Raw genomic sequence first — 14744 nt, forward strand, 5'->3', positions numbered from 1 at the left:
ATTCTAGTGGCTGATCGGAACAGCCAATAGAATGTGAGCTCAATCTGATTGGCTGATTGGACGTTAACCTGGTTTCGATCATATGTATCGGATGGATGACAATATGTCTCCGTTTCTGACAGCGACTCCCTCCCTCTCCCAGTCATGTGTGGTGTTCCCCAAGGTTCCATTCTCGGCCCCTTATTATTCACATTATTTATAAATGATCTGTCTAATGTCTGCAAATCCTCAACCGTACACATGTACACAGATGACACGGTAATCTATGCAAACAATTCCAATCTGCCGCAGCTTGAAGCAGTGCTCCAAGACCAGTTCACAGAGGTAGAAAAGTGGATCTCAAAAAACAAACTCTTTCTAAACACTGACAAAACTGTCACAATGATCTTTGGAACAGGACCTAAATTACACAAATTACAAAATTCCCATCTACGCATCAAAACAAAATCCAATTGCACGCTGACCGCAGTCCACTCTTTAGGTATGTTGTTAGACCCCAATCTATCTTTTGGCATCCACATAGAAAAACTTGCATCTAAACTTTATCCAAAACTAGGTGCCCTGTACAGAAACAAATCCTGCCTCAGCCCTACAGTACAGGAAAACATTGTACAGCAAATGCTGATGCCTATCATGAATTACGGGGACGTAGTATACGCACCTGCATCACAAACTCACCTTAATAAACTTAATACTGTCAGGGTGCCAGGAATCAGACTGAGACGAGAAGTGCAGAAATGATCACACCTTTATTAATTTAAAAAAATAATAAAAAGTCCATAAGTCAAATAACAAGCCAGGAATCAAAAACCAGAGCTGGGAGTCAGACGAGCTGAGTCAGGAGCCAAAGCGAGTAGTCAGACGAGCCGGAATCAGGAACAAGGAAAACAGCAGAGTCAGGAAGAAGCCAGGGATCAGGAACCAGGAGGTACGTCAGATAGCCAGGTAATATACAGGAGCTCTCACAAACAGGTCTGAGACAACGCAAAGGCAAAGCATACTGAACAGAGGCCCTTTAAATAATAAGTGATGACATCACAGTTCTGAGACTGCATCCTGTCTCACATGGATGATGCACACCAGTCTGGCCATAAAAGGAAGTGCAGGGAATGAGCAGCATCCCCCACAATGCACCACAGTCAGCAAGAGAGGTGAGTAAAATGGCTGCCAGCAGCACATAGCAAACAAACAAAACAGGTAAAAACCCTGACAGTACCCTCCCCTCAACAACCCCTCCCCAGCGGGAGGACAAAAGGCTTATTGGGGAAACAGGCATGGAAGGCACGGAGGAGGGCGGGAGCATGAACATCAGAGGAGTGAACCCATGAACGCTCCTCTGGACTTTAGCCCCTCCAGTGAACCAAATAATGTACGCGGCCCCTGGACATGCAAGAGTCAGTAATGCTGCTGACCTCATACTCCTCATGGTTGTCAATAAAGATAGGACGGGGATGAGGCAACACAGTGGTAAACCGATTACAAACCAATGGTTTCAAGAGGGAGACATGAAAAACATTGGAGATGCGCATTGCAGGAGGAAGGTCAAGAGCGTAAGCCACAAGATTGACCTGTCGGAATATTCAAAAAGAACCAACATAACGCGGAGCCAGTTTATTGGAAGGCACACGAAGGTTCAAGTTGCGGGAGGACAGCCAAACTCTCTCACCAACCTGGTAGGAAGGCACGGGCAGATGCCTACGATCAGCCTGAAACTTTTGGTGCTGCATAGAATGATGAAGGCAATCCTGAATCTGCACCCACGTGGAACGGAGTTGCCGGAGATGCTCCTCCAAAGCCGGAATACCCTGAGACATAAATGAATCGGGCAACAAGGATGGTTGAAACCCATAATTCGCCATGAACGGGGATAACTTGGAGGTAGCATTAATAGCACTATTACGAGCAAACTCTGCCCAAGGTAACAGTTCAGACCAATTATTGTGGTGATCTGAGTCATAGCAATGGAGGAACTGTTCCAGAGCTTGAATAGACTGTTCTGCAGCCCTATTGGATTGAGGGTGATATGCAGAGGAGAAGGAAAGCTGGATCCCCATTTGAGCACAAAAGGAACGCCAAAATCTGGAGACAAACTGGTTACCCCAGTCCAACACTATCTCCTTGGGTAACCCATGTAAACAGAAGACCTCCCGGGCAAAAATTGAAGCAAGCTCCTAAGCGGTAGGCAACTTCATCAAGGGAATGCAATGTGACATTTTAGAAAAACAGTCAACCACCATAAGTATAACAGTATTGCCATTGGAAACAGGGAGCTCCACAATAAAGTCCATGAAAAGATGTGTCCAAGGACGCTCACCATTAGCAATAGGTTAAAGAAGACCCACAGGAAGACATCGAGGAGTCTTATTCTGTGCACAAACTGAGCAGGAGGCAACATACACAGCAACATCAGAACGAAGACCTGGCCACCAGAATTGTCGAGTGTCCGACCAAATCATTTGGTTCTTGCCTGGGTGACCTGCGGCTTTAGGATAGTGGTAAGTGTGCAAAAGTTTAGTTTGAAGATTCTCTGGAACAAAACACTTACCACTAGGTTTCTCAGGAGGTGCATTGGTTTGTGCAGCCAGGATCTCCTCCCCCAAGGGAGAAGTCAAATTAGTATGTATGGTAGCCAAAATATGGTCAGGAGGTATAACTGGAGTAGGTACAGACTCCTCCTTGGACAGAGGTGAAAATTGTCGAGAGAGGGCATCAGCCCTAACATTCTTACTACCAGGCAGGTAGTAGACCACAAAATTAAACCGAGACAAAAATAGCGCCCATCTGGCCTGTCGGGGTGACAAACGTTTTGCTTCAGAAAGATAAGTTAAATTCTTGTGGTCAGAATGAGCACTGGCACGCTAGTACCCTTGAGAAGATGCCTCCATTCCTTGAGTGCCAAAATTATAGCCAGTAATTGCCTGTCACCAATTTCATAATTGCTCCCCACTGGAGACAATTTCTTAGAGAAGAAATCACACGGATGCAAGGAACCGTCAGACGTAGGACGTTGAGACAAGAGGGCACCTACTCCAGTCTCAGATGCATCATCCTCAAGAATGAATGGCAGGACAGGGTTAGGATGAGCCAGAACTGGAGCGGCAGAAAAGGCAGTCTTAAGACTATCAAAGGCCTTAATATCAGTAGGTGTGGATCGAGTGGATCATTCTCTTTACGGGTCAAATCTGTGATAGGTTTGACCAAGGAAGAAAAGTTTTAAATACATTTTCTATAGTAATTGGCGAACCCCAAAAAACGTTGAATAGACCAAAGACCAACTGGGCGAGGCCACTGCAGAACTGCAGATAACTTGTCAGGATCTATGGAGAACCCTGCAATGGAGATAACATAACCTAGGAAGGTTACTTGAGTCTGATGGAACTCACACTTCTTGAGTTTACAAAACAGGCCGTTCTCACGTAGTCTCTGAAGAACCCGTGTAACATCAGAACAATGAGCCTCAAGTGTGGGTGAGTGTATGAGGATGTCGTCTAAGTACACCACAACACACTGTTGCAACATATCTCGTAGGACGTAATTTCTAAATTCCTGGAAAACAGCAGGAGCATTACATAGGCCAAAGGGCATTACAAGATACTCATAATGCCCGCTAGTGGTGTTAAATGCTGTTTTCCATTTGTGGCCCTCCTTGATCCTAACAAGATTGTACGCTCCTCTCAAATCAAGTTTAGTAAAGATCATAGCTCCCTTGAGGCAGTCAAAGAGTTCTGTAACGAGCGTAATAGGGTAAGCATTCTTAATGGTAAGACGATTAAGACCCCTATAATCGATGCATGGTCTTAACTCACCACCCTTTTTCTTCACAAAGAAGAAGCCAGCCCCTGCAGGAGAGCAGGATTTGCAGATGATCCCCCGCGACAGAGCATCGACAACATACTCCTCCATAGCACAATTCTCTGCAACAGACAGAGGGTAAACCCGGCCCCGAGGAGGAATGGCTGTGGGTTGCAGGTCTATGGCACAATCGTAAGACAGGTGAGGAGGCAACATACCGGCACGCACCTTGTCAAAAACGTCTAGGAACTCTCGGTACTCCTCTGGCAATTGAGATACTGAAGACGTGCACAAGACTTTAACTGGTTTCCGAAGACAAGTGGAAATACATTGCGGAGACCACGACAAAATTTCGGACCTGCACCAATCGAGACTGGGATTGTGCTTTTGGAGCCAGGGATAACCCAGAACAATGCAGAGAGTTTATCACCTGGAACTGGAGGGTTTCAAAATGGAGAGCCCCAACAGCCATGGATAACGGAGCAGTTTTGTGAGTAACGAGTGCGGGCTGAAGGGGCCTGCCATCAATGGCCTCAATAGCAAGCGGAATGGACCGAGGCAAAACAGGAATGGAGTGTTTTGATACAAAAGCACTGTCAATGAAATAGCCCGCAGCACCGGAGTCAACAAGAGCCTGGGTGACTATGGAGGAGTCCACCCAGGAAAGGACAACCGTAACCATTTAGCAGTTCCGGGGACGAGGATAAACCACCCGAGGTCTGCCCCTGACAGGACCTTAGGTGTGAGCATTTCCCGGCTGTGTAGGACAAGACTTTAAAAGGTGGCCCTGTAACGTACAATAGAGGCAGAGCCCCTCCCTCCTCCTAAAGGCCCTCTCCGCCGTGGAGAGACGCATGAATTCCAACTGCATCGGCTCAGCAGTACCTGGTGACTCGGGACCAGGAGGCATGGGAGAAGTGGGAGGCATGGGTGGGAACGAACACGTAGGAGACAACGGAACAGGAGGCTTCCGCAAACGCTCCTTGAAAGAGGGCCTCTCACTTAGTCTGATTTCAATTAGGATAAAAAAAGACACCAATGCCTCAAGATCCTCTGGTGAATCTCTGGCAGCAACTTCGTCTTTAATCACATCAGAGAGCCCATGAAAGAAGGCGGCAACAAGGGCTTCATTGTTCCAACCTACCTCTGCAGCAAGTGTGCGGAACTCAATGGCATACTGAGCAACAGATCTTGTACCTTGCTGAATGGACATGAGTCGTTTAGCAGCAGAGGAGGAGCGAGCCAGAACATCAAATACCCTTCAAAAGGAGGCCACAAATTTGAAATCCCAGGTTTATTAGTCTCCCACAAGGGATTAGCCCAGGCAAGAGCTGTGTCAGAGAGTAACGAGATGAGAAATCCCACCTTAGCTCTGTCAGAGGGAAACGCCTGAGGTAACATCTCAAAGTAAATGCCCACCTGGTTCAAAAACCCTCTGCATTGATTAGGATCGCCTCTATATCGCTGAGGTAGAGGTGCAGAACCGGACATACTCCTGGTAGGACTAGGTGCAGCAGCGGAAACAGCAGCAGCCATAACTTGTTGGACATTTTGGTCCAAATGTGCAGTGCAAGTGAGCAGGGTTTGCAGGGCTAGTGCAAATTGATCTAAACCGTTATCCTGTTCATCCATCCTGGAAATTATGGCAGGTAAAGGTGGATTATCAGCACCATCAGGATTCATGGCTTTTGCGTAATGTCAGGGTGCCAGGAATCAGACTGAGACAAGAAGTGCAGAAATAATCACACCTTTATTAATAGCAAAAAATAATAAAAAGTCCGTAAATCAAATAACAAGCCAGGAATCAAAAACCAGAGCTGATATTCAGACGAGCTGAGTCAGCAGCCAAAGCGAGTAGTCAGACAAGCCGGAATCAAGAACAAGGAAAACAGCAGAGTCAGGAACAAGCCAGGGATCAGGAACCAGCAGGGACGTCAGATAGCCAGGTAATATACAGGAGCTCTCACAAACAGGTCTGAGACAACGCAAAGGCAAAGCATACTGAACAGAGGCCCTTTAAATAATAAGTGATGACATCACAATTCTGAGACTGCATCCTGTCTCACATGGATGATGCACACCAGTCTGGCCATAAAAAGAAGTGCAGGAAATGAGCAGCATCCCCCACAATGCACCACAGTCAGCAAGAGAGGCGAGTAAAATGGCTGCCAGCAGCACATGGCAAGCAAACAAAACAGGTAAAAACCCTGACAAATACATTGTATAACTCGTTCTGCCACTTTGTGCTACAATGTAACTACAGGACTCACCATTGTGACATGCTAAAAGAATTATACTGGCTGTCTCTGGAATCCAGACGCACCCTCCATCTTTCCTGCCTTGTGTTTAAGAGCCTTTCTGGGAAGTTCCCACCCTACCTGAGCAGAATGCTCTCCCTGGCTATTCCCACCTCCTATAACCTCTGATCCAATACCAGCACATTATTTAGCTTGCCTCAATACAAAAAGAAAGCAGCTCGATTCTCCTTTTCCTACAGAGCACCACAATTATGGAATGACCTCCCGCACACTTTCAAATCTTCCCCAAGCCTAATATCCTTTAAGAGACCCCTCTGTACATATCTCAAAACAGAATACACCTGTCATGATTGATTAAATATTTCCTACCTGTTCTATGTTAATTTTTTGCATATTTTGTGTATTATTTTTATTGTTTTTGTATTTTATTGTACCCTATTGTATCAATGCAATGTTTTCTGGACCCAGGACATACTTGAAAATGAGAGAAATCTCAATGCATCCTTCCTGGTAAAATATTGTGTATATATATATATATATATATATATATATATATATTGTATGTATATATATATATATATATATATATATATATATATATATATATATATATATATATATATATATTGTATATATAATCAAAGACTATAAGAAAAGAAATGGAACATCTTAATAAATGCACCATAAGAAAAAGATAGGGAATCAAGCACTCTTTTGAGTAATAAAATGTATTTAATGTATAGTCTCATACTAGAGAAGGTCAATCATAGGATACAATAACTCTATGTATTATAGATAAATAATTATGATGTAATGCAAGACAAAAACACATTGCTTTATATATAGAGTCACGTTACATTCAAAATCATACCCTGTGTCGAGGAACAAAATGTTATGTATACAAAGTAGTTGAATTTCATACCTTATACAGTGCTCCGCTAACACTACACCCCAGCTGCACACAGAGACCCCCAGGCAAATTCTAGGAGCAATAACTGGGCCCGTTTGATTAAGGGATCTAAGTGTTGCGTCACCCCTAAGGTATATGTAACCAAACAATACAAAGGATTGATGTATTTCATACCTATTACAGTGTGCCGCTAACACTACACCCCAGCTGCACACAGAAACTCCCAGACAAATTCTAGGAGCAATAACTGGGCCGTTTCGATTTAGGGATCTAAGTGTTGCGTGTCACCCCTAAGGTATATGTAACCAAACAATACAAAGGATTGATGTATTTCATACCTATTACAATGTGCCGCTAACACTACACCCCAGCTGCACACAGAAACTCCCAGATAAATTCTAGGAGCAATAACTGGGCAGGTTTGTTATAGGGATCTAAGTGTGGCGTGTAACCCTTAAGGTATACATACCAAAACAATACAATCTCAAGGGTCTGTTAGTTGCATGCAAAGAAATACACATTCGTTGATACAAGATAAATTCACTTAATGTTTCAAATATTGGAAAGTTCATAGTACTCCAAACTTTGCAAGAGTCAGTCTCTGCACAATCGGGTCAAAAGATTATGTGACCCTCCACTTAGTGTTATTGTAAGAGACCAATAGTATTACAAGATGTAGTTCTCCAAAGTGGCAATAAACGTGTGTAAAAAGTGTTATTTCAATCACTTATCTGATGTTTTAGGTTCAGTCCAAGAGGCCAATTTATCAAGCCCTTAACAGCAAATACGCTGGAATTCCGGACCGGCTAAAGTTGAAATCTGTGATGTAACATACGATCCGCCGGTCTAGATCCGACACAGATTGATGCTTACGTCATTACAGATGTTCCGAATACAAATTCGGCACTATCTGACAACTTTTGCAAGTTATCAAACCTCTAACAGGTAAGTTCGCCACTATTCCGGCCCAGAGTACCTGCTTTTCAATCCGCCACCCTGGAGGCCGCGGATGCCATAGGAATCAATGGGAGTCTGAAAGCAGCGAAAGCTTATGTTCGATGCTGCCATATTCTACGGAATTTGACGGCGCTTTACAAATAAATAAATAAATGATATTAATATCCCATTGATTTCTATGGTATACTAAAAGTTACGTTTACACCTAACACCCTAACATAACCCCCGAGTCTAAACACCCCTAATCTGCTGATCCCGACATCACCGCCACCTACATAATGCTATTAACCCCTATCCCGCCGCTCCCAGACCCCGTCACCATTAACCCCTTAATGACCGGACCATTTTTCAATTTTCTTACCCTTAATGACAATGGCTATTTTTACATTTCTGCAGTGTTTGTGTTTAGCTGTAATTTCCCTCTTACTCATTTACTGTACCCACACATATTATATACCGTTTTTCTCGCCATTAAATGGACTTTCTAAAGATACCATTATTTTCATCATGTCTTATAATTTACTAAAAAAAAAAAAAAAAAAAATATGAGGAAAAAATGGAAAAAAACACACTTTTTCTAACTTTGACCCCCAAAATATGTTACACATCTACAATCACCAAAAAACACCCATGCTAAATAGTTTCTAAATTTTGTCCTGAGTTTAGAAATACCCAATGTTTACATGTTCTTTGCTTTTTTTGCAATTTATGGGGCAATAAATACAAGTAGCACTTCGCTATTTCCAAACCACTTTTTTTCAAAATTAGCGCTAGTTACATTGGAACCCTGATATCTGTCAGGAATACCTGAATATCCCTTGACATGTATATATATTTTTTTAGAAGACAACCCAAAGTATTGATCTAGGCCCATTTTGGTATATTTCATGCCACCATTTCACCGCCAAATGCGATAAAAAAAAAAAAGTTCACTTTTTCACAAAATTTGTCACAAACTTTAGGTTTCCCATTGAAATTATTTACAAACAGCTTCTGCAATTATGGCACAAATGGTTGTAAATGCTTCTCTGGGATCCCCTTTTTTCAGAAATAGCAGACTTATATGGCTTTTGGGTTGCTTTTTGGTAATTAGAAGGCCGCTAAATGCCGCTGCGCACCACACGTGTTTTATGCCCAGGAGTGAAGGGGTTAATTAGGGAGCTTGTAGGGAGCTTGTAGGGTTAATTTTAGCTTTAGTGTAGTGTAGTAGACAACCCCAAGTATTGATCTAGGCCCATTTTGGTATATTTTATGCCACCATTTCACCGCCAAATGCGAGCAAATAAAAAAAAAAAACTTTACATTTTTCACAATTTTAGGTTTCTCACTGAAATTATTTACAAACAGCTTGTGCAATTATGGCAGAAATTGTTGTAAAAGCTTCTCTGGGATCCCCTTTGTTCAGAAATAGCAGACTTATATGGCTTTGGCGTTGCTTTTTGGTAATTAGAAGGCCGCTAAATGCTGCTGCGCACCACACGTTAATTATGCCCATTAGTGAAGGGGTCAAATTAGGTAGCTTGTAGGGAGCTTGCAGGGTTAATTTTAGAGATCAGCCTCCCACCTGACACATCCCACCCCCTGATCCCTCTCAAACAGCTCTCTTCCCTCCCCCACCCCACAATTGTTCCCGCCATCTTAAGTACTGGCAGAAAGTCTGCCAGTACTAAATAAAAGAGGTTTTTTGTTTTTTTTAAAATAAAAATAATAAAGTATTTTAGCTGTGATGGACCCCTGCCTTAGCCCCAACCTCCCTGATCCCCCCTCCAGCTCTCTAACCCTCTCCCCTACCTAATTACCACCATCTTGGGTACTGGCAGCTGTCTGCCAGTACCCAGTTTGGCCCCAAAAACCCCCCAAAAAGTATTTTTATTTTATTTTTACTTAAAAAACTATTTCTGTAGTGTATTAAATATTAACTCATCCCTATCTTATAATAAATTTAAACTTACCTTTAGAATTAAATTAAACTATCTTAAACTATTAATTATTAACCTACCCTAACTATTATCCTAAAATTACATTAAAATATATTAAACTATTAATTAACCTACCCTAACTATTATACTAAAATTACATTAAACTATATTACATATTTAAACACCTAACCCTACTCAAATTATTTAAATCTACTATTAAATATTACTAAGTTACAAAAACCTAACAACTAAGTTGCAAAAAATAAAAAACACTAAGTTACAAAAAATAAACAGCCAATAGGAATTTAGGCGGGAAAAAATCCTATTTACTAACTAGTCTACCTAGTTAAAATAAATACAAACTCACCTGACACATCCCACCCCCTGATCCCTCTCAAACAGCTCTCTTCCCTCCCCCACCCCACAATTGTTCCCGCCATCTTAAGTACTGGCAGAAAGTCTGCCAGTACTAAATAAAAGAGGTTTTTTTTTTTTTTAAATAAAAATAATAAAGTATTTTAGCTGTGATGGACCCCTGCCTTAGCCCCAACCTCCCTGATCCCCCCTCCAGCTCTCTAACCCTCTCCCCTACCTAATTACCACCATCTTGGGTACTGGCAGCTGTCTGCCAGTACCCAGTTTGGCCCCAAAAACCCCCCAAAAAGTATTTTTATTTTATTTTTACTTAAAAAACTATTTCTGTAGTGTATTAAATATTAACTCATCCCTATCTTATAATAAATTTAAACTTACCTTTAGAATTAAATTAAACTATATTAAACTATTAATTATTAACCTACCCTAACTATTATCCTAAAATTACATTAAAATATATTAAACTATTAATTAACCTACCCTAACTATTATACTAAAATTACATTAAACTATATTACATATTTAAACACCTAACCCTACTCAAATTATTTAAATCTACTATTAAATATTACTAAGTTACAAAAACCTAACAACTAAGTTGCAAAAAATAAAAAACACTAAGTTACAAAAAATAAACAGCCAATAGGAATTTAGGCGGGAAAAAATCCTATTTACTAACTAGTCTACCTAGTTAAAATAAATACAAACTCACCTGTGAAATAAAAATAAAACCTAAGATAGATAAATGTAACTATTAGTTATATTGTAGCTAGCTTAGGTTTTATATTGTAGGTAAGTATTTAGTTTTAAATAGGAATTATTTAGTTATTAATATTAGGTTTTATTTAGATTTATTTTAATTATATTTAAGTTAGGGGGTGTTAGGGTTAGGTTTAGGGGTTAATAGGTTTATTATAGTGGCGGAGTGGGCGGACGGCAGATTAGGGGTTAATTATATTTAAATAGTGTTTTTGATACAGGAGTGTGGCGGTTTAGGGGTTAATAATTTTATTATAGTGGCGACGATGTCAGGGAGCGCCAGAATAGGGGTTAATACATTTTTTAAGTGGCGGCAATGTCTGGAGTGGCAGATTAGGGGTTAATACATTTTTTAAGTGGCGGCAATGTCTGGAGTGGCAGATTAGGGGTTAATCATTTTATTTTAGTGCTTGCGATGCGGGAGGTCCTCGGTTTAGGGGTTAATAGGTAGTTTTTGGGTGTTAGTGTACTTTTTAACACTTTAGTTATGAGTTTTATGCTACAGCTTTGTAACGTAAAACTGATAACTACTGACTTTAGATGGCAGTACGAATCTTGTCGGTATAGGGTGTATGGGTAGAGGGTGGCCTCCCAGGCAAAACTCGTAATACCGACGCTATGGAAGTCCCATTGAAAAAGGACTTTTTTAAAAGTGCGGTACTGACGTTGCGTGACGGCCAAAAAACTGTTTGGTACATCTATACCTGCAAGACTTGTAATAGCAGCGGTAGGGAAAAAGCAGCGTTATGAAGAATAACGCTGCTTTTTCACTCATAACACAAAACTCGTAATCTAGCTGTATATTTGTTGTTATGGGGTTATTATTTTCTTATTTTTCCAAAAAAGTGTAATTTGCTTATAAAAGGGATATTCTACAAAATAGTTTGCACCAAATGTATAAATAGTTGTATGTGTACAGCCTTTAAGTCTAGTTTCCATTGGTGTTGTATATTGTGTAAACTGGTGGCAGTATATACGTGTTACTATCATTCGTTTACACAGTTTACAACAGAAATGGAAACTTGGCCTTATTGTTTCTATTTATATTGTTGGATTTTTTTTCCAGAACTTCACAATATGCTACAATGTAAAGTAAAACTAAAGTAAAAGTAAATGGCACACAACAAATTGTCTCCTGTGGGATTGTTGTACAGTTCAGTTTGTATTCAAAATTAGCCAAATAAAGTAAATGAGTTTTAGATTGTATTCTCCAAACATAGAATCTGTAAGCTTTTATAGCAACACATTTTATGTCTTGTACAGAACTTTAAGCGTGACTGGAATACAAGTGTAAGGAAGGTATGAAAATAATTTAAATATTCCTTATTATTAAGCAGTTGTTTAAATCACATGCATTTGGCTGATGGCAAACAAGAAGCATCTTAGCTAAAAAAAATATATATATATATAGATCATATGCTGATCACTTATTGTAGTGACACTTATGTACCAGATAGTCATCAAGTAGAAGCCATCCTATCCAGGATTGACCTTAGGACAAGGCAATGGATACCTAGGGCCTCTTAGGGTAACCCCACACACGTCCTGGCAAACTATAGAAAGCGGAGAGGCGCGCCCTCTAAGTAAAGAAAGATGTTGAGTGTCTAAGGAAGCTTAGGGGACCCCTACACCCATCCTGGCAAACTGTAAAAATCACAGAGTGCTCCATGCTAAGAAAGATGGTGAGTGTCTAAGGATGCCACAAAATGGAGGATGAGAGATAATTTGATCTCCCTGGACCTGTATGCCAGCTTTAGGCGGATGCTGTTGGCTTTGACAAGGCTCGGACTTACAGTACCGCATGGATATATATATATATATATATATATATATATATATATATATATATATATATATATATATATATATATATATATATATATATATATCAGTGACGTGCTCTGACATCAGAGGCTGGTGAGGCAGTGGCTAGGATACACCTTCATTCTTTAGATATCCTTTGTTGAAGAAATAGCAATGCACATGGGTGAGCCAATCACATGATGTATCTATGTGCAGCCACCAATCAGCAGCTACTGAGCATATTTAGATATGATTTTCAACAAAGGATATCAAAAGAATGAAGAAAATTAGATATTAGATGTAAATTGGAAAGTTATTTAAAATTGCACGCTCTTTCTAAATCATGAAAGAAAACATATGGGTTTCATGTCCCTTTAAATTGTGTCTTGGAAAACTGGTCAACTTAGTAAACATCTGATTTTAGTTTAAAAGGATTGTAACAGAAACTCTTGCCAGATAACACAATGCTTGCTCTGATTGTGAGATCTAGAATTCCATGCCCATTAAAATATGTTTAAAACATACTTTTTACTTTAATGCTGCAAATTATGCTTATAGATTCTTTCATTATTCAGTAAATATAAAAATGTCTTGATCCAGTGGCAGCTGGTGAAATTTAAAGATGGTGGGGTGCTTGACCCCACCCCTTTAAATAAAGCCACACCATCAGATGGCAAAACAATTAATTAAATAAATAAAAGGTAGACAGAAACACAGAAAAGCACTCGGGGGGAGAGGGAGAGAGAGACGGGGGGAGAGAGACACAGAGGGTTAGAGAGAGAGAAAGAGAAGAAAGAGAGACACAATCACACACAGAGGGTTAGAGAGAGAGAAATAGAGAGAGAGAGAGACACAATCACACACAGAGGGTTAGAGAGAGAGAAAGAGAGACACAATCACATACAGAGGGTTAGAGAAAGAGAGACACAATCACACACAGTGGGTTAGAGAGAGAGAAAGAGAGACACAATCACACACAGAGGGTTAGAGAGAGAGAGAGAAAGAGAGATAGACACAATCATACACAGAGGGTTAGAGAGAGAGAGAGGCACAATCACACACAGAGGGTTATAGAGAGAGAGAGAGAGAGAAAGAGAGAGAGACACAATCACACACAGAGAATTAGAGAGAGAGAGAAAGAGAGAGACACAATCACACACAGAGGGTTAGAGAGAGAGAGAGAGACACAATCACACACAGAGGGTTAGAGAGAGAGAGAAAGAGAGACACAATCAAACAAAGAGGGTTAGAGAGAGAAAGAGAGAGACACAATCAAACACAGGGTTAGAGAGAGAAAGAGAGAGAGACACAATCACACACAGAGGGTTAGAGAGAGAAAGAGAGAGACACAATCACACACAGAGGGTTAGAGAGAGAGAGAGAAAGAGAGACACAATCACACACAGATGGTTAGAGAGAGAGACACACAATCACACACAGAGGTTTAGAGAGAGAAAGAGAGACACAATCACACACAGAGGGTTAGAGAGAGAGAGAGAAAGAGAGAGAGAGACAATCACACACAGAGGGTTAGAGAGATAGAGAGAAAGAGAGAGAGAGAGACAGAATCACACACAGAGGGTTAGAGAGAGAGAGAAAGAAAGAGAGAGAGACACACAATCACACACAGAGGGTTAGAGAGAGAGAAAGAGAGAGAGACACAATCACACACAGAGGGTTAGAGAGAGATAGAGAAAAAAGAGAGAGACACACAATCACACACAGAGGGTTAGAGAGAAAGAGAGAGAGAGAGAGAAAGAGAGAGAAAGAGACACACAATCACACACAGAGGGTTAGAGAGAGAGACACACAATCACACACAGAGGGTAAGAGAGAGAGAAAGAGAGAGAGACACAATCACACACAGAGGGTTAGAGAAAAAGAGAGACACAATCACACACAGAGGGTTAGAGAGACACATAATGGATGAGAGAGTCAGAGGGAGAGGAAGAGAGACCGAGAGAGAAAGAG

The sequence above is a fragment of the Bombina bombina genome, chromosome 3 (genome assembly GCF_027579735.1).
Source record: "Bombina bombina isolate aBomBom1 chromosome 3, aBomBom1.pri, whole genome shotgun sequence".
Taxonomy (NCBI): domain Eukaryota; kingdom Metazoa; phylum Chordata; class Amphibia; order Anura; family Bombinatoridae; genus Bombina; species Bombina bombina.